Source organism: Neovison vison, chromosome 8, assembly GCF_020171115.1.
Source record: "Neovison vison isolate M4711 chromosome 8, ASM_NN_V1, whole genome shotgun sequence".
NCBI lineage: Eukaryota > Metazoa > Chordata > Mammalia > Carnivora > Mustelidae > Neogale > Neogale vison.
The window spans coordinates 116147828-116168643 of record NC_058098.1 but is presented as its reverse complement, the minus strand read 5'-3'; positions in this window follow the sequence as shown (position 1 = coordinate 116168643).

Here is a 20816-nt window from a genome sequence, read left to right as displayed (position 1 = left end):
AAAATCATAAGCCATTCCCCCTTCATTTAGAGCAAATAAAATTTGCTTTATTCTAATATAATTTCTAACACATTCAAATTGGCTGAAAGTCTAACAGAAATATTTTGAAACATCACAATTAATTGAAGCTTGTCACAATATTAACTTGCATAAGAAATCTATTAGATGAATTTTAGCCAAGTAAATAGACCTCCATAGTAATAATTTTTTTCATTCTCTTTTAGCTCCTGTACAGATTTACTTGTTTGTTTGTTTATAGGTCAATTCCCACCACCACCAAAAAATTCAGCCAACTAGAGGATGAGTCATAACTCTTCAAATACTAGGAAATGATTAGTGACATCTATTGTTGATGACTGGAGACATCAGTGAACTTTAGATAAATTTCTACTTCCCTTCTAACACTTTATGTTCAAAAGTAACAGCTGTTGTCTCTGCAGCTTCTCACTTTCATTTCTGAAATAAAACACAAGACTTTTAAGCTAAAATAACTTCTGCTAACCAATTTCAAACTGTCTTTACAGACGGTGTTCGAACATATTTTTGGAATCAGATTTATTGTTTGTGTGTTCAGAGATTAATTAATGTAGCTAGCATTCACTTATTCATTCTGGGCTCTGTTGGTACCCAGCCCTTTAGACGTTTGAAAATGCAGGATGTGACTTCACAGAAGTCTTCACCAGTCTGGCTTCATTATCTAAAGCCCGAACACTTAGTATCTGTACATCCATGGTGACTGGAACAAATATGAAGATTCTAAATAATACCTCAGGCAGCTTGGTTTCAGAGAAACAAAGAGCCTTTGAAAAATCTAAAATCTGCCTGTGATGGGGCTTTGCCCTAAGCAAAGCTAATAAGTCAACAAAACATTCTGTTACCCCCTATGAACCCTCCCTTTCCCATTCATTCTTCCCTTTTTCTTGCACCAGGCTCCCAGAATCTTGACATTTTTAGTGCCTTCCCAGCCCCCTTGTGGTTCCCTTAATGTAACTGCCCATTTTCTAGAGAGCTTCTCTTTCTGACTCCTGCATCCCCAACAGTATCTGTACAACTTCCCTTCCCTTAAAGCCCAGCTATTTACTTACATTGATAACCAGGTAAGTTATAGTAAGTTTAGAATTTAAGCCTTCTGCAAGTTTGTTTTCTGCTTCCACCCATATGGTGAAGCCCTAATCCCCAATATAGTGGTATTTGGAGATGGGGCTTTGGGGGGATAATTATATAGGGTTAGATTAGGTCGTGAGAGTGGGGGATTCATGCACTTATAAAAACAAGCTTCAATTACCTTGCATGCAACTACATTAGAACTAAAGCTTCTAAAAATGACATGGTATGGGGCACCATGATAGACCAATGGAGGCATTAGAAAATAGGGGTCTTTGAAAACTACTTCAGTTAAAGGCAGAAAAGAGCAAAAGCTTATTTTCTTCTTGCTCTATATTTTTTAAATGCTATTTCTTAGAAAAAAGACTTCTTCAAATATACTAAAAAGTCTTATGTGTGTGTATATATATATGTAATTATATGCATATATGCATATATGCATATAATTACATATATATATATAGTAGATATCCTGGCTTTCTCAGACCATCTCATACATGTTTTTTTCCTCCAGTGTTTCAGTCTACCTAACATAGATTTTTGTTAGGGACTAATTTTTCTTCTCTTGGACTTTCCTTTATCTTGGAAACAAGTTTTCTCCTTTAATGATACAATTTTAATTTTAAAACTTTTCCTCATGTTTCATAAAATATGAAAAAAATCATATTATCCACTTCCCTGATAAGAATACATGTGGGTTAAATTTTTACTATTCTTTTTAAAAGGTGGGTTTGTATTTTCTGAAGCAGTAGACTAGCTGTGGCCACCGCCGCCTCCCCTACCCCCCACCCCTCAACCCCACTCCCCAACCCAAATTGAACATTTGACTTCACCTGTCTATCTTTATCAGCAAATGTTAGGAAATACTGAATCATGACTTTTCTCAGTTTATGTCTTGTTCTGCTAATGACAGTTTCTTACCTGTAGCACATCTTGCCATGGGTATTTTAGGTAAATGTCATTTTTTCCTGGCCATACAAAAGAGATTTTCATACTGTATGCTAAGGCTATTGTTGCTGGGCTTCCTTCCGTCTTCCCCTCTTCCTTCTGTTCTGGGATTCCACAGTGAGTGGAAAATCCATGAAGGCATGAGAGTCAGTGCTACTCCACCCAAAGCCACCTGAGCTACAGAGGGTCCAGCCTGGTGGTACCCTATTAGAGGCGTTTCTCATCTTGGCAGAGACTGGGATCCAATTCCTTGCCATGAAATACCGCATTCTTTTGTTTTAAATAGTCACTGAGCAGCTTCCACATGGAAATTATGAATACAGAGATTCATGTAATACATTATCATTGCTTCAAAAAATTTAGCATTTCATTTCTTGGTCACAGGTCTCTACTTGCCCACCTTTTTTTTTTTTTTAATTTATTTCACAGACAGAGATCACAAGTAGGCAGAGAGGCAGGCAGAGAGAGAGGAGGAAGCAGGCTCCCCGCTGAGCAGAGAGCCCAATGAGGGGCTCAATCCCAGGACCCTGGGATCATGACCTGAGCCGAAGGCAGAGGCTTTAACCCACTGAGCCACCCAGGCACCCTTACTTGCCCACTCTTAAATATCAGTTCCATGGTATCTTGTGGTGACAATGATACATGTACTAAAGACTTTGCCAAACTTCATCTGTGTTTTCTCCCACCAAATCTACCAGAAAAGTTCCGAGGTTAGGGGCACCTGGCTCACTCAGTTGGTAAAGCATGCAACTCTGAATCTTAGGTTCATGAGTTTGAGCCCCACTTACAAAAAAGGAAAAGTTCCATGGTTAGAGTTTTACCTAGTGAAGATTCATATGCTGACTTTTAAAGGGAGGGCCTAAATAATCTATATAATGTTGGAAGTTGAGGTGAACATAATGGGAAAAAAAAAAAAAACAACTCCTGGATGACTGAGAAATAATTGTAGATTTTTTAAATAATGTGTATATGGCTTGATTAGCAAAATGTTCTGCAAAAACACAAACCTGCAGGATCCCTTAACAAATCACTGAGAAAGAAAAATAACTAGAAGAGCTTGTAACTCTGTAGTCAACAGAAACTAACTACAAAGACTGGTGTACTTTTAAGCCAATGGATGATTCCTGAAAAGCATTGCAGAGGTCAGTAGTGAAAGTGAATGATTCTCCTGATCTCTTCTTAAATATCCATGGTAGGAAAAAATGAGGTGATCACAAATTGTTGAGTTGTTTCTAAGAGCTTCTCATTGTTATGCTTCTAATGGTGGGGTCTTTTGTTGTTAAATCAGTATTGCCTTGAAATAGTGTTCATTTTGATATTCTCACAACACAGTGGGCCTAACACAGAGACTTAGCTGATGGATTATATGAGGGAACAGGAAAACTCCAGCCTGAAAATACTTCCCTTGCTAATTCTGCAAATTGCTCAGTTAGTAATTTGCTTGTCTTGTTCACTGCCCTTTCTCAACTCAATTTTTTTTATTTTAAATTTTTTTAACATATAATGTATTATTTGTGCCATGGGTACAGGCCTGTGAATTGTCAGGCTTACACACTTCACAGCATTCACCATAGGACATATCCTCCGCAAGGTCCATAACCCAACCACCCTCTCCTTACTGGCCTTCCCTTGGCATCCCTCAGTTTGTTTAATGAGATTAAGAGTCTCTTAAGCTTTGTCTCCCTCATGATCCCATCTTGTTTCATTTATTCTTTTCCTACCCTCCAGACCCCTCCCCCACCCCGTTGCATCTCCACTTCCTCATATCAGGGAAATCATATGAGAGTTGTCTTTCTCTGATTGACTTATTTCGCTAAGCATAATACCCTCTAGTTCCATCCACGTCGTTGCAAATGGCAAGTTTCATTTCTTTTAATAGCTGCATAGTATTCCATATGCCAAATCTTCTTTATCCATTCATCTGTTGATGGACATCTAGGTTCTTTCCAGAGTTTGGCTATTGTGGATATTGCTGCTATAAACATTGGGGTGCACGTGCCTTTTTGGATCACTGCATTTGTATCTTTAGGGTAAATACCCAGTAGTGCAACTGCTGGGTCACAGGGTAGCTCTATTTTCAACTTTTTGAGGAACATCCATGCTGTTTTCCAGAGTGGCTGCACCAGCCTGCATTATCACCAACAGTGTAGGAGGGTTCCCCTTTCTCTGCATCCTCTCCAACACCTGTCATTTCCTGACTTGTTAATTTTTTAGCCATTCTGACTGGTGTAAGGTGGTATCTCATTGTGGTTTTGATTTGTATTTCCCTGACGCCAAGTGATGTGGAGTACTTTTTCATGTGTCTGTTGGCCATCTGGATGTCTTCTTTGAAGAAATGTCTGTTCATGTCCTCTGCTCATTTGGATTGGATTATTTGTTCTTTGGGTGTTGAGTTTGATAAGTTCTTTATAGATTTTGGATACTAGCCCTTTATCTGATATGTCATTTGTAAATATCTTCTCCCATTCTGTCAGTTGTCTTTTGGTTTTGTTGACTGTTTCCTTTGCTGTGCACAAGCTTTGATCTTGATGAAGTCCCAGTAGTTTGTTTTTTGCCCTTGCTTCCCTTGCCTTTGGTGATGTTTCTAGGAAGACTTGCTGCAGCTGAGGTCAAAGAGGCTGCTGCCTGTGTTCTCCTCAAGGATTTTAATGAATTCCTGTCTCACATTAAGGTCTTTCATCCATTTTGAGTCTATTTTTTTGTGTGGGGTAAGGAAATGGTTCAGTTTTATTCTTCTGCATGTGGATATCCAGTTTTCCCAACACCATTTGTTGAAGAGACTGTCTTTTTTCCATTGGACATTCTTTCCTGCTTTGTCAAAGATTAGTTGACCATAGAATTGAGGGTCTATTTTTGGGCTCTCTGTTCTGTCCCATTTATCTTCATGTCTGTTTTTGTGCCAGTACCATACTGTCTTGATGATGACAGCTTTGTAATAGAGCTTGAAGTCTGGAATTGTGATGCCACCAACGTTGGCTTTCTTTTTCAACAGTTCTCTAGCTATTTGGGGGTCTTTTTTGGTTCCATATAAATTTTAGGATTATTTGTTCCATTTCTTTAAAAAAATGGTGATACTTTGATAGGGATTATGTTAAATGTGTACATTGCTTTAGGTACCATAGACATTTTCACAATATTTGTTCTTCTAATCCATGAGCATGGAATGTTTTTCCATTTCTTTGTGTCTTCCTCAGTTTCTTTCATGAGTACTTTATAGTTTTCTGAGCACAGATACTTTGCTTCTTTGGTTAGGTTTATTCCTAGGTATCTTATGATTTAGGGTACAGTTGTAAATGGGATCGACTCCTTAATTTCTCTTTCTTCTGTCTTGCTGTTGGTATAGAAATACAACTGATTTCTGTGCATTGACTTTACATCCTGACACTTTACTGAATTCCTGTATGAGTTCTAGCAGGACTCCATTCTTTGGAATGGAGTCTTTTGGGTTTTCCACATAAAGTATCATATCATCTGCAAAGAGTGAGAGTTTGACTTCTTCTTTGCTGATTCGGATGCCTTTAATTTCTTTTTGCTGTCTGATTGCTGAGGCTAGGACTTCTAGTACTATGTTGAATAGCAGTGGTGATAGTGGACATCCCTGCCAGGTTCCTGACTTTAGGGGAAAAGCTCTCAGTTTTCCCCCATTGAGAATGATATTCGCTGTGGGTTTTTCATAGATGGCTTTAATGATTTGAAGTATGTACCGTCTGTCTATCCCTACAGTTTAAAGAGTTTGATCAAGAAAGGATGCTGTACTTTGTCAAATGCTTTTTCAGCATCTATTGAGAGTGTCATATAGTTCTTGTTCTTTCTTTTATTAATGTATTGTATCACATTGATTGATTTGTGGATGTTGAAGCAACCTTGCAGCCCTAGAATAAATCCCACTTGGTCATGGGGAGTAATCCTTTTAATGCACTGTTGGATCCTATTGGCTAGTATTTTGATGAGAATTTTTGCATCTGTGCTCATCAAGAATATTGGTCTGTAATTCTCCTTTTCAGTGGGGTCTTTGTCTGGTTTTGGGATCAAGGTAATGCTGGCCTCATAAAATGAGTTTGGCAGTTTTCCTTCCATTTCAATTTTTTGGAACAGTTTCAAGAGAATAGGAATTAATTCTTCTTTAAATGTTCGGTAGAATTCCCCTGGGAAGCCATCTGGCCCTTGGCACTTGTTTATTGGGAGATTTTTGATGACTGCTTCAATCTCCTTGCTGGTTATGGGTCTGTTCAGCTTTTCTATTTCTTTCTGGTTCAGTTTTGGTAGTTTATTCGTCTCCAGGAATGCATCCATTTCTTCCAGATTGTCAAATTTTCTGGTGTGTAGTTGCTCATAATATGTTCTTATAATTGTATTTCTTTGGTGTTGATTGTGATCTCTCCTCTTTCATTCATGATTTTATTTGGGTCCTTTCTCTTTCCTTTTGATAAGTCTGGCCAGGGATTTATCAATCTTATGAATTCTTTCAAAGAACTAGCTCCTAGTTCCATTGATTTGTTCTACTGTTTGTTTGGTTTCTATTTCATTGGTTTCTGCTCTGATCTTTATTATTTCTCTTCTCCTGCTGGGTCTAGGCTTTCTTTGCTGTTCTTTCTCCAGCTCCTTTTGCTGTAGGGTTAGGTTGTATACTTAAGACCTCTCTTATTTCTTGAGAAATGCTTGTATTGCTATATACTTTCCTCTCAGGTCTGCCTTTTCCATGTCCCAAAGACTTTGAACAGTTGTGTTTTCATTAACATTTGTTTCCATTAATTTTTTCAATTATTCTTTGAGTTCCTGGTTAAGAGGAATTTAAATCTTCTTTATCCATCTTTATCCATAAAGAATGAATGGAGTTTGAGTATGGGGGTGCTTGGTTGGCTCAGAGGTTAATCCTCTGCCTTCAGCTCTGGTATGTTCTCAGGGTTCTGGGATCAATCCCCACATCAGGCTCTCTGCTCAGCCGGGAGCCTGCTTCCTCCTCTCTCTGTGCCTGCCTCTCTGCAGGCTTGTGATCTCTCTGTCAAATAAATAAATAAAATCTTTTTAAGAAATTTCAGCTTGGTTAGATTTTAGTTCTTTTATTTCTCCAGAAAGGGCTTCTATTTGTCCAGACACGGTTTCTCTAATATCTTCCATGCCTTTTTTGAGCCCAGCTATCCCCTTGGGAATCGTCATTCTGAACTCTAGATCTGACATATTACCAATGTCTATATTGGTTAGGTCCCTAGCCATCAGTACTCCCTCTTGTTCTTTTTTTTGTGGAAAAAGAAAGTGGAGGGAATTTGCTCAGGCTGGAGACTAGAACAAAGCCCTGCGCTAGATTTAGGTTATATTTTGATCTATTAGAAGAAATTGTAACCCAAAATTTTTTGGAAGGAAAAATCCTATATGTATACAAAAAATAAAGTTAGATACAGTGAAGGATAAAATATGGCTATAATAATAAAGGTTTAAAAAGTTTTTTGTTTTGTTTTGTTTTGTTTTTTTAGAAAGGTATTGTTAAGATAAACTAGTTAAAAAATGTTAAAAGAGGAAAGAGGAAAGTTAAAAAAGATTAGAATAAAAAAATAAAATCAAGAAAATTTAACTTTGCAAGACTAAAGAATCATGGGGAGAAAGCCATGAATTCCATGCTTTGCTTTCCCCTCCTCTGGAATTTCGCTGTTCTCCTTGATCAGTGAGCTTGGTCTTGGCTGGATGTTCTTGCTGATCTCTGGGAGAGGGGCCTGTTGCAGTGATTCTCAAATGTCTTTGCCAGAGGCGGAATTGGGCCACCCTTACCAGGAGCCTGGCTAAGTAATCTGTTCAAATTTGCATGGGGGGGGGCGCTTTTGTTCCCTGAAGTCTTTCCATAGAGCTCTGGAGGATGGAAATGAAAATGGTGTTCTCCTAATCTCTGGTTCAGAGGAGCCAAGAGCTCGAGGCCCCACTCCTCAGTGCGCCCTCAGAGAAAAACTGTCAATCACTCCCATCTCCCTGGTCTCCAGCCAGGCTCTGAGCTCACCTGGCCTATGACCGAGTGTTTCTGTCCCTGGCACACAGCCCCGTTTGGAGTCTCCAAATCTAGCAGGTTCTTGCCAAGTGCTCTTCCAGCAGAGGAAGGTGGGTCTCCCTGCATCTGCCACTTGTGGGGTCCCTTCTTGAAGCAGTGGCCTGACTGTGCTGCAGATCATGGTTTAAGGTACCCCGAACTGAAAGCCCACTCCTCGGCTCTGTCTCTGCAGCCGGCTTTACCAACACAGTAACACATTTCTTTCTTTTTCCAACCAACTTATCAATTCCTTTATTAGAACTTCTTAAAATTTCCATCTTTACAGTCATATCTCATCCCTTCATGTTTACCCTTATTTTTGTATATATATGTTTTTATTTCTGGGGCACCTGGGTGGCTCGGTGGGTTAAGCGTCTGCCTTCGTCTCTGGTCATGATCTCAGGGTCCTGGGATTGAGCCCCGAAGTGGACTCTCTGTTTGGCGGGGATCATGCTCCCCTCCCCCACTCTGCCTGCCTGTCTGCCAACTTGTGATCTCTCACTGTCAAATTAAAAAAAAAACCTTTAAAATTTTGGGAAAGAGACCAAAGTACACCCAAAATCAAGTGGGTGGCTCTGTTCTATGCACCTGGATAAGTTGAACATTTTTCAATTCCATGAATTGCACATTTCAACAACAGTGAGGATGAAAATGTTGGTTATTCTTTTCCACTGAGCCTTGTCTCAGACCCTTACGTATGAAACTCTGCTACTATCCACCATCAATTCTTAAACATCTTTCTGCTTGACAGCATAAGTCAAGGTTCTGATAGAGAAAAGGAAGATTTCCTAATAGAAACATGATTAATCTGTTTTATATTGTTACTAACAATTTTCATTAGTAATGATACCTATATATTAAGACATATTCTAAAGTTTTGAAAACATCTCTCCTGTTGAAAAATCTCAGAAGAGAGTTTTTCTTTTAAAAGGATTATGACTAAGAGCTGAGGACTTGTGATGGTATTTAATCATTTCTTAATTAAGTCTTTTGGTAGATTAAAACAAAGTTTTATATATATTAATAATATGTAAAACATAATGAATGTAATATATAAATGTATTTTATTTATTTATTTATTTATTTTTCCAATTTATTTATTTTCAGAAAAACATTATTCATTATTTTTTCACCACACCCAGTGCTCCATGCAATCCGTGCCCTCTATAATACCCACCACCTGGTACCCCAACCTCCCACCCCCCCGCCACTTCAAACCCCTCAGACTGTTTTTCAGAGTCCATAGTCTCTCATGGTTCACCTCCCCTTCCAATTTACCCAAATTCCCTACTCCTCTCTAACGCCCCTTGTCCTCCATGCTATTTGTTATGCTCCACAAAGTGAAACCATATGATAATTGACTCTCTCTGCTTGACTTATTTCACTCAGCATAATCTCTTCCAGTCCCGTCCATGTTGCTACAAAAGTTGGGTATTCATCCTTTCTGATGGAGGCACGATACTCCATAGTGTATATGGACCACATCTTCCTTATCCATTCATCTGTTGAAGGGCATCTTGGTTCTTTCCATAGTTTGGCGACTGTGGCCATTGCTGCTATAAACATTGGGGTACAGATGGCCCTTCTTTTCACGACATCTGTGTCTTTGGGGTAAATACCCAGGAGTGCAATGGCAGGGTCATAGGGAAGCTATGACCCTGTTCTCCAAAGAGGCTGCACCAACTTGCATTCCCACCAACAGTGTAAGAGGGTTCCCCTTTCTCCACATCCTCTCCAACACATGTTGTTTCCTGTTTTGTTAATTTTGGCCATTCTAGCTGGTGTAAGGTGATATCTCAATGTGGTTTTAATTTGAATCTCCCTGAGGGCTAATGATGATGAACATTTTTTCATGTGTCTGATAGCCATTTGTATTTCTTGATTGGAGAAGTGTCTGTTCATATCTTCTGCCCATTTTTTGATGTGTTTGTCTGTTTCGTGTGGGTTGAGTTTGAGGAGTTCATTATAGATCCTGGATATCAACCTTTTGTCTGTACTGTCATTTGCAAATATCTTCTCCCATTCTGTGGGTTGCCTCTTTGTTTTTTTGACTGTTTCCTTTGCTGTGCAGAAGCTTTTGATTTTGATGAAGTCCCAGAAGTTTATTTTCGCTTTTGTTTCTTTTGCCTTTGGAGATGTATCTTGAAGGAAGTTGCTGTGGCTGATATCAAAGAGATTACTGCCTATGTTCTCCTCTAAGATGCTGATGGATTCCTGTCTCACGTTGAGGTCTTTTATCCATTTTGAGTTGATCTTTGTGTACGGTGTAAGAGAATGGTCGAGTTTCATTCTTCTACATATAGCTGTCCAGTTTTCCCAGCACCATTTATTGAAGAGACTGTCTTTTATTTATTTTTAAAGATTTTATTTATTTATTTGACAGAGATCACAAGTAGGCAGAGAGGCAGGCAGTGTGGGAGGGGGAAGCAGGCTCCCTGCTGAGCAGAGAGCCCAATGCGGGGCTTCATCCCAGGACTGTGAGATCATGACCTGAGCTAAAGGCAGAAGCTTAACACACTGATCCACCCAGGTGCCCCTATTTAAGGATTTGACAGTATTTCAGGTATTGTGTTTTTATAGGCTCACTAAGATATGAACATAAAATTAGTGACTCAGTACCTATTCAATGTACAGTTTGATAAGATTTGATCTTTATACTTATATCTTTGAAACTATCATCACAATCAACATACTAACTTGCCCATTACTGCCCAAATTTTGCTTGTGGTCCTTTTCAGTCCCTCCTTTCTGTCCACTCCACTCCATTCCCTGTTCCCAGTCAATCATTGATCTGCTTTTTCTGTAGTTATGGATTTGTTTTTTGTTTTTGCTTTTGTTTTTGTTTTTGTTTTCTAGGATGTTGTAGAACAAAATGATGCAGTATGTACTCTTTTTTGGTGATGGGGGGGTCTGGCTTCTTTCTCTCAGCAAAATGATTGTGATTCACCCATGTTGTTGTATTATCGATAGTTCATTCTTTTTAATTGCTGAGAAATAATCCATAATACTAGAATACCACGATCTATGTATTCACTCATCTGTTGATGGAGATTTGTTTTTTTTAATCCATATTATTTTATTTATTATGGATTAATATTATTATTTAGGTATTAGGTATTATAATTAGGTATTATAATTTAGGTAAATATGCATTGATCTACCAAGGACAAGTCATTATTTCAGATGCACAAATTGCTTCAAATCACCTTGGTCAGTTAAAAGATTCTCCTTTTCCTTGTCTAAATATAAATTTTACAAAAATTGTGTAAAGAAAAAAATAAGTGTTCATCAGAATTTCATACTTCAAAGTATGGAGGATGTCTATTAATATGGTTTCAGAACAAAACTATATGGTTTATAAAATTATCAAATGAATAGTATAAGACTGCTATCTATGATGAGTTTCTTTAAAACACAGGTTGGGTGGGACTGAGTGAGTCAGGTGATGTTCTTGAGAATGGAGATGTATAATCTAGCAAAACTGGTAAACCACTGTCTCTTCAACAGAGAGGATGCCCTCCCTTTTTAAATCCTGTTAGATGTTATTACTCTAAAGACAATCACTGTAGGAATCCAACATTTATTTCAGTAGCCTGATTTGTTTCATTTAGAGAGCTTTTCTTCTTTAGAAGATCGACGGAGCAAAGCCCTGTGTGATGGTGACCAGGCAGAGCATAAAAGATCCCATCTTGAGAATAGCCTGAGTCTGATGCACCCTGATTCTGCCTTGTCCCTCCTTCCCAGCTCCCCCCTGCCCCCAGCTTGATGTGCCAGGTCAAGCAAAGCAAAGTTCAAGGGAAAGACTCTTGCAACAAAATGGCAAAGCTCTTGACTCTGAGCTTGAAGAAATTGCAGCAGGTGTGCCTGTTTATCAGAAGTGTAACCTGTCACCTATATCTTCCATGGAATCAAACAGCATTTGCTCTAAGGCAGCTGGGTATGTGTTTTCTTTGTTTGTTCTTTTCTTCCCAAGAATCACATAGAAGAAACCAACAACCGTGTGCCTGGAGAACTGTAGGGTAACCTGGGAGTTACATTCTAGTGAGATGTAACACAGAGTCATGATCTTCTCTAACATATGGTCTGATAGCAGAAGAGAGTTATTCCTTTCAAAGCTAGAAGGGCTTCTGAAACATACTTTCCCTTACTTCCCTGTAAAAACTTTCCTTTAGGTAGTTCCAGAAATGGTGCTTTGGATAAGCAATGAGTAATTATAATTACACATGTGAATGATGTACTTTTCATGCCTTATTAACTAACATACCTAATAAGTATGCATATTGGTTTAATATGAATCAGCATAACTTTTTTTGTTTTGGTCCTCTTTAGCTCTTTTCTCTGATTATGAGCATTTAGTTTTATCTTCATAGTCTGCAACTCACATAGCATGGCTACCTGCTTGCAACTTAAGAAAAAAAGTAAGAATATTGACAGACATATAACAGCACACACATATAATGTTCCCCAAGAGATCAACAGTTCAAATGGTGGTTTCTGACAAGTTTCTCTACTTAAAAAACAGACTGCCTTTTCCATTTCACTGAAGAAATGCCTATTGTTTGCCCAGCAACCTCTGGGTGCGGTGGAAGCATACATCTGGGTAGTTAGGTATTAATTACTCAATCCCAAGTAATGGAACAGCACTGCCCTACCTGCCCTCGACTCCATTAGAACACATGAGGAAGACCTTGTTACTTTTTAGTGAGACTTATTCTTTGTTTCTTTTCTTGCTCTGCATCTTGTCAAATTGAAGAAACACAGTGTTTCCTTGATTGGATCTGCACTGTGGGGATGCCCTGATCCGTAGCTATGGGAATAGTTGAAGATACAAAGAAATCCAGACACAAAATACTGCTACTTTGACAGAAAATATCCTGTGGAGAAATGGTATTGATTATTCCTGGGGACATTTTAAGAAGGCTTAATTATGGCTCTTGGAAGATCTTTCTTTTTCATTCTGTCGTACATGAATAGAAGTGAAAGATGCTTTCACACAGCCAACCCAATGTGAGAAACAGAAAGGACTGAATTGAATAAATGTGGTTAAGATCATTGATTATATTACTGTATGGCAAGAGATTCTTATTAATCACTTACTATGTGCGAAATCCACAAAATATAATCACTGCATGATTTGTGATAACCAGAATTTTAAAGTCAACTAGAGTGAGAGGCATATACTTAAATAACCATAATAAAAAGCAAACTTTTAAAGGATACTAAGTAGAATCAAAATCATTCTATTGAACGGTGAATGCTGGATCCACAAATATCTGCCAAAATCGCATACACCAAAACCACCTTTTTGATAAGACAAAGTTGAATTTGCCACAGGTGTGAAAAAATACTTCCTCCACAGAGCTTTGGTTCTATCTCTAAATGGGGAAGGCAGGATTGGAATTCACTAAGAATAAAGTTAAGTTTAAAGGAAGACTTTCTATGCGAGTGAGAGAGGGGAAGAAGGGATGAGAGTCTGATTAGGATTAGGTAAGGATCATAATATCACCATTTAGGACTGGTACAAAAAGCAAGGTAAGGAATTTTGAGCCAATGGATTCATAGAATCTGAGGGTGAAATTGTGGATTTCAACTGAAGAATTGTTGGTTCTTGTGGAAAATCCCTTCCTAGAATGGTAAGATCATGCTAATAAAGACAATAGTATAGTCGAGTTATGTCACTATAGACCAGGAATCACAAACTCTACCTGCGTACCAAATCCAGCCCTATAAGCAAAGCTGAGAAAATGCTTTACACTTTGGAAAAGTTGTAAGGCTGGGGGTGGGGGGGAGGGACGGGGGATGGAAAAAAAAGATAATTACGTTGCTTGCAAATCCTACAATATACAGTATGTGGCCCTTTCAGAAAAATTTTGCCAACCACTAATGCAGAATCAGTTGGGTGGATGGTGGGGGCCTATTTCAGTTTTAGACTCTAAGCATTATATAGGGGTAGACAGATTCGGTTCTCAATAGTCAAGCCTACTTTAGGGAAGAAAGTCTTCCTGCAGTTGATGGGCAGTGAGAGATTTGGGAACTTTGACATGGAAATGGGGATACGAAGTAAGGAAGGGTTTGTTTGCTTGTTTGTTTGTTTTAGGAAGGGTATATTTAAAAAAGCAAAAGGAACAACTTGTACAAAGGTAAACATGGGGAATTTGACAGTCCCCCCCCCTTTTTTCTTCCCCCATAATCACCACCTCAAGAAGCACTGATTCAGATCCTGATTTTTAACAAGTGGTATACTAAGCAGCCCAGTCAGCTTGATCCTGGCTCTGTGTGAACTGATTATGAAAGACAACAAAGAGTGACAAGAACTGAACTATTAAGCATGTAGATCCCCAGGGAAAACAGTTTATACATATGTCACAGTTAGCAGTATCTATCATTTTTTTGTTCTTATTTTTATTGTTTAAGCACTGAATTCCAAACAAGTTCTTTCCTTTAGGAAATATTTTTATTGCACTTTCTTCTCATGAATAAGTATAAAACTAACTAGAGTTGAATAACCTAATGGCCCATTTGGAATCTATTAGAGGAGTTAAGCCCACTTGATACAATGTAAATTGCTAATTAATGAAGTGATACAAATAAATCCTTAGCAACATAAGTAACAATTATTTTTGGTTTGAGTAGTAGATAATACATGATTTTTTCATATGGTCCTGAAAAATATATATGTTGTTTTATTCCACAATCTCTCTGTTCTTTGAAACCATCAAAGAGTAAGCATAGTTGAATACCAATATATCCTAATATGTCATATTGAATGTAATCCTGTGTAGAGAAACATGTGACAATTTCCTCTGGGTTCCATTAGGATGTACATGGCCTAGAACATTTTCATCTATGGTTCATCTTCAAGGTATATCAATCTCACACTGATCCTGGGTCTTGGATTAATCTGTTTGGAATATCCAGTAGTGATATATGAACATTATAAGCAGGTAAAGCTAGTATTCAGATAAAGCCAGAAATCAGTGTTTAACAACCAATCATAAAGTTAGTATCTCCAGATTCTTGAAGTAAATCTAAAACAAAAGAAACAACAGTGTTGAAAAAAAAAAAAAAAAGAAACAACAGTGTTGAAAACATTTAAGTGAGGTGGAGGAAGCAAAGGAGAGAAGGAAAGAGAGAGAAAGCCTCCAGTCATACAGAGTGAAGAGATTTAACCAAGACCCTGGAATCAGAATGTTCAGCTTTTATCAGAATGAATATTCAAAACTCAAATTTTTCATTTAAATAATTCTCTTGCACCTTTAGGAAAATAGAAGGTGCACAGAGCACACCATCCCATTTGTTTCTGTAAAAGATAGGAGTTCATTTTCTTCAGGAAAATATTAGAGGAGAAACAGACATTTTTGTGATGACAAAGTCCATCTGTTATAGACCATTGAGAATTTGATCTGTTTTGTGTTATTTGAAATGTAGCTCTGCACCAGAATTTTATCCCACTGATCAAATAAAGGGAAACTAACAAAATAAATGTCTTTATATGATTGAAGTCTATTGATTAGAAACATCAGACAGACAAGGTCATTTGTAGATCACTTGCCTAACTAAGCAAATTATGTCTTTGGGATTAATTCTGATTTCAGTGATAATTGCAACAATGAAAGAAAAGAGGAGGGTAATAAAAAATAACCCTAATACATTTTAGCTAGTGCTTTATATTGACATATGGAATGATCTGGTAAAAGCTCATTTTTACACTCCCCCAAGTTCTGAATTACAACATTTATACAATGATTCGAGAAATAGATGATACCACAGATAGTTCCGTTTTTTTAGAGAGAGATGAAAATGAGTCTCAGAAAGGTCAAGTGTGTTTTTCAGATTTCCATCCTCGATCTCCTGGGCCCCCCATTTCTGTGCTTTCCACCAAATCCTAGCCATGGTAAATGGTATTCCTCCTGCCACATATTTCTATCACATCACACTACAGTAATCTGTTCAGTAATTTTGGGAGGGAATTTGGAATGTCAGAGTGCTGACTTCAGCCAAGCATTGCTGAAAGGCACATTATATGCAGATAGGAAAGGACATGGTTATTAGTTTTAGGACATTCCCCCTGTTAGCACTCTGCTGTATCCTGTTTATCAAATCCTTTAATCCTTAAAAAAATAATAATAACAAAGTACCTCAGTCCCTTTTTTCTTAGTTTTTGTATTATACTTCTCTGTCATCACTTGTATCTTGGTCCCAGATGCCATATTAATTACCTGATTTATCTCTTCTTCAGTTCTTTCAGTACCAATAAATGCTCTGCATTTCTGTCAAACAATTTGGATCGACCCTCAAACTAGTCGGATAATATGTTTACACACCCTTCAAAGTGAGTGCTGAGTGTCTCTGGAGAGAATAGTATTGTCTCCTGATTGGGTGACAACTCAGTGCTGGAAAGGCCCCTCAAGCTTCTAGACAATCACTTAAATGTGTCTTTGGTGAGCTTTCTCTTATGTCCCACCAGTGACTTTCCAAATATTAAAAGTTTTCCTTGTGTTTTCACACAACCCACCTTTTAGTCTCCCATCTTCAATAGCAAATTCCACCATCCAAAATACCAAAATGTGGTACCATATTGCAACTCAGTGCTGCTGATCTGTCTCTACCATTTGACTGTAAATTGTTTAGGACGTGGTCATTTCTTAACTTTTATCTCCATGTGACAAGTATACAGGAAGATCTAGCATAAGTAAATGGATGGATAGTGATACATTCCTGTTTCTTTATTCATGCTCTTCTTGTTGGAGTTTCTTCTACCTGTTCTCTCTCCTCTTTCCCACATCCTTCCAGTGTGTTGCTGAAATACTTCTAAACTCATTTCATAATGTGCCACTTACGTATCTCCTTTCAGAAAACTTAGTTGAATATGCCTAGTCTACCTACCCTGACTCCATGCTCATAAAACTCCAGTGCATAACCCCATTGTAGTTATGATACTACCTCTACTAGTTAAATTATACAATTGGTACAAAAAAATCAAATGGCACAGAAATGCAGTAAATTAAAACTTAAATATCTTCTCTCTCTGCTTCCTTGAAGAATCGTGTCAGAGTTACATAGTGTATCTTTTCTCAAATTACACCGGTTATATACTTGAAATCATGAATCAGTTAAGTTTGCTTTAAATTTTGATTAGGGTTCTTAAGAACTCTTTTTTTTTTTTTTTTGTCTTCCTTGAGATTCGAATTACCTTTCCTTTTGCTCTCCTGTAAAGAAGCATATGCCTTAGCCAGACTCTAAGATCATATAAGTTCTTCATCATAACATTCATTAAAATGAAGGCTCTGACTTCAGTTAGAGTTAGTTGTTTCAGTTAGAACCTGAAGTTAGAGTTAGTTGTTTCAGTCAGAGTTAGTTGCTCTCTATATATGCAGCTTATCTCTCATTTGGCATTTTGAATTAAATGCATTTTAAATATTCTGTGTATTTTTCTTCCTTGGTTTCTATTTCATTTTTTTCTTCAGTATACCTTGCAAATCTGAAAAAAAAATCTATTTTGTCCTCACACATTATGGATAGTTTGGCAAGAATGTACAATTTTCTCTTATAGCATCCAGTTTTCTCATGTAAATTCGATTTCTGTTCATTTGCCTATAAATTTGCATGTTTCCACAATCAATTTTAAGACCATCTCATCATTTTCAATATTCTGAAATTTCATAAAATGTATCTTAGTGGTGGGACTTTAACAATCTACCATCTCAGGCTGGCTGTCCCTGGGTCTTCTCAATCTGATATTTGGTTTTAAACACTGTGAAATAATCTCAATTAGTACTTTGACCAGCATCTTTCCTCCTTTTTTTCTGTTCACTCTTTCTAAAATTCTTATTATTTGGATGATGGAGCCTGAAGCTCCACAGCTCCAATGTTTCTCATAATTTCCTTTTTTTTTTTTTGACTTTTTGTTCTGTCCTTTATTTGTATTTTATTTGTATTTCTTAAAACAATTTTTTAATGATTTTTCCTTCAAAGACCACTTTCTTATTCTCTGATAAGTTTTGTTTTGAGATATATATATATATATATATCTGAATATATATATATATATATTCAGTTAGCCAACATATAGTATGTCATTAGTTTTTGACGTAGTGTTCAACAACTCATGAGTTGCATATAACACCCAGTGCTCATCAAAACACGTGCCCTCCTTAATACCCATTACTTTGTTACTCCATCTCCCATCCCCCTCCCTTCTGTAACCCGTGGTTTGTTTCCTAGCGTCCAGAATCTCTCAGACTCTGAATTTATCTCAGACACTCAGAATTTATCTCCCTCTCTGATTTCTTCCCATTCAGTTTTCCCTCCCTTCCCCTGTGGTCCTCCATATTCTTTATGTTCCACATAGGAGTGAACCCATATGATAATTGTCTTCTCTGCTTGAGATATTTCACTTCGTTTTGTTTTTAGTGGAAGCTTGATCTTGGTTCATTGAATATAGAGTCTTCTGGAATTTCAGAATTTCACTGTGTACTTTAAAAGGCATTTTTCCGATCCTTGAATTGTTTTTCTTTCGGCATCCCCTTTCCTATGTGTTCATCATAATACTTCTCTATTTATTGCTGTTGGCTTCCTGATGATTTCTGGTCAGATGTTGTTCTCAGTTCACATCTGGGAATTAAGGAATATATGTTAATATTAGCTGTTGATCCTGATTCCCTGTAGCATCGTGTAGGTCTCTGGTCCTCTAGAAATTACTAGGAGTTCTATTTCATAGATGAGGACATGTCAACTGACACGCTTCAGTTTGCCCTAAATGAGTTCTGAGCATCCAGGCACGCTGTGACCATCAAATCAACCTGTCTTGTGCCAAAATAAGATGTTTACTTTCAGTTCTTGCCCTCCAACGGTATACCGTTCAATTTCTTTAGGAAGCAGAACTTAAGTCTTCCTCTAGCAATCTCTCTAAACATGCACTGTGGGAAGATGTGATCATTTGCTTTCGATATAAATGCCTAACTGTTCTATGGCTTACTCTTGTTCTGGACATTTGAGGACCCCCGAGTGGAGTCTAGAGAGTGTTTCCTCTTTCCGCTACAGTCTCCTCCTATCCATGTCCCTAGATGGCTACGAGATTCCTCCACTAATCTTTTTTTTCCCCTCGCCTATTCATTCTAGTACAAATTTCCATGCACATGTCAAAATCTCCAATAGTGAAACCCCTCTCACTATAAAAAGTTACAAATTCATCTCCTTTTAGGCGACTTCCCTGTCTTTTCATGAAATTTGAGGTGGAAAGTGGGATAAATGTATGCTCTTAGCCTTATTCAACTATCACAAACAACACACTACCTTAATAATATCCATTTGCCAAGGATGCAGTAGGTAATATTGCACTCAAGAGTATAGTTATGAAGGTCACATCCTCTTAGTCTTTAATCTGACAGCAACTGTTTCCCAAATCTTTGTTTCAGTAACTGGCAATCATTTGTTTGACATTCGTTGAGACTTTCTTTATAGTCTAGCATATAGTTAGTCAAGGTACATACTTACCAGGCTGAAAAGCCATTTGGTGATCAAAACTTATTCTCTGGTGTCACACAAGAGATGAAAAACCCTCCATAATGAACACATTCATATCTGTTCACAAAGGTTTTCCTTGCTCTAAACATGGTTTCTTTTATCATCATCTTAATTTTTTCAACACTGGTTCTAATTTGCCAGGCCAGAGAGGATAAACTTGAAGTATAACAATTATGAATAAAGCAGTGTTAATTATAAGTAAAAATAATTATAATTTCTTGGGCAACGGCATTTCTACTCCCATTACAAAAGGATTTAAAGCAGTTTAGAACCATTATAAACTGCATGTCTGATCTTTGGTTTTATAGATCTCCTTATTAATTCTTCCATATTTATATTGGCCTCATGTAACCATGAGACAAATTTCTAAGCCTAAGATGCAGGGAACTGTCTGCTGTTAATAACAACAGTAACCGTAATGTCTGTACAGTGTCTTCTCTGTACTAGTGTTAGCGTCCATGAATTCAAATTCCTATAGGGTGCTAGCAGGTAAAGTGAGTAAATGTTTGAGGTTGCTATTAAAAGATACACTAATTTTTAAAAATACTTTATTCTCTCCTTGGTACTACTTTAGGGAAAAGCAACAATCTATGTTTGTTCGTTCAAACTCACTATCAAAGTGGGGAGCAGTGGGTTAGTGGAGAATCAGTGCATTGGTGGTGAATCACAGAGTTAAAACCTTGTGTGTGCTGCTGTTTAAAAATTCATTGTGAAGTACTGGGGATATACTAGAGGAAGTAAACCAGTCTAAAGTAAAAACTTACGTATCTGTCTTTGGTTTTAGAAGTAAAACATTACGCATGCTTTTGGAGACTCCTGAATATCCAACCTTCCCTCCTTATCCACTGAGCCCGGATACTTACTAATTTCTTGCATTTCTATCTTTATTACAAAATTATGTATCTTTAAATAATACATAGTTCATATTTTTAAATTTATATACATGGTATCATATTGTATGTGTATTTTTTTGCCAACTGGAGATCATTTGTTTGAAATTTGTTGAGACTTTCTTTATAGTCTAGCATATAGTTAGTTTCTGAAGTGTTGCATGTGTATATTTAAAGATTGTGTACCCATTAATTATTAGTTACAGGTTTTACATGTCTTTTAAACCAGATTTCTTAATTAGGTATTTAAATATTCTCCTTCCTCATTTTCATCTGTGTAATTTATCCCTTACAAAAACAGGTATGCTGGGGCGCCTCGGTGGCTCAGTGGGTTA